Source organism: Zingiber officinale, chromosome 9B (genome assembly GCF_018446385.1).
Source record: "Zingiber officinale cultivar Zhangliang chromosome 9B, Zo_v1.1, whole genome shotgun sequence".
Lineage (NCBI taxonomy): Eukaryota > Viridiplantae > Streptophyta > Magnoliopsida > Zingiberales > Zingiberaceae > Zingiber > Zingiber officinale.
The window spans coordinates 32,245,261-32,246,726 of NC_056003.1; positions in this window are offsets into that span (position 1 = coordinate 32,245,261).

Genomic DNA, 1,466 nt, shown 5'->3' on the forward strand with positions numbered 1-1,466 from the left:
GCAAGCACAAGCAATAAATGCATCAACGCGTATGATGCCAATGACATGGTCACCCCTGACGCAAGTCAGCCATCTCACACACAATGGTGAGACCGAGTGGGTAGGGTTATGACAACCGTGCACTCTGATGTCACTGCTCCTGATGAGTGACCGAGTGGACGGGATGCTGTCGGAGTACACCTATCCTCCTACCCCAAATCATAAATGGGGGAGCGAAATGCTCTCATCTCCCGGTGCACAATGACGGGGAGGGATCCCGGCGTGCTACCACGCTGTAGTACACTACCCATGAGCGTCCCAACGGAGCACCACCGAGCAAACTGACGTGCTACCACGCTGCGTCACGCTATCCATGAGAGGACCAACGGAGCACCGAACAGTGATGAAACTGGTGATATGCTCTACAATAATGGAGCAGCCTATCACGCAGCATGCAATCATGCGAATGGTGCATGACACTAAGCATGACAATATCCTGAACCAAATCCATATATATATAAAAATATGTATCATAGTACCAGTAAGTCAAATCCACAGATCTAGGGTATACATGTCCTCTATGGTATAACAACCTAGGTCCTGAACATATCTACCTCCATAAAATATGTACCAACAATATACATGGATCAAAGCAAAAGGGTCTAGGTACACAGATCAGATATGATATAAAAATATAGGTACACATGTCAGATAATAAAAATCTAGAATCTAGTCCTAAACTCAGTAAAGCATGATATGTCACTTACTCTAGGAACTAAGGTACTCATGGCAATAATCACGAGGTATAAACATGGATACATAACAAGCGACAAAACAGAACATGCTATGGGTATCAAACCGTGACATACCAAAGGCAAACATGATCATTGCTTGTAGCTATAAAATACTATGCATATCCAATTGACAATATCATAAAAGATAAGTCAAGAGGTACCCGCCTCCAATAGGAAGGTCCAATCCAGTCCAAATCCGATGTCGAGATGCTCATCTCGAATCAGAGTCCTGCAACAAACATCATATAAGTATTTTATTTAGCTAAATTCGTAAGAATAGCTAAATAAAATCCCTAAAACTAAATTAGGGCAAAACCCTAATCACATCACAACTAATTACAGCCTCAAATCAAGCCTACACAAGATCTACACATGTTCCAACCATACAAATCATGAAATCCTCCATATTCAATTAGTATATGATTCAAGTCCAAATTCCCAGTAGTAAGACTTAGATCAAAACATAATTTAGGTAATCAATGCTTACCCTATCCTCAAGCTTATCCAAAAATCTTCCACCATACAACATCCACCCTATCAATAAGCACTTCTTGATCAATTTGGTAGGAATTCAAAATACTAAAATACTATGGATAAGACCTACGCCCCATATAGAGATCAAAAGAATACCATCGTCGGAAATCAAATGGGAAACAGAACAGAGGCACAAATGCTCACCATGTTCTGCTTATA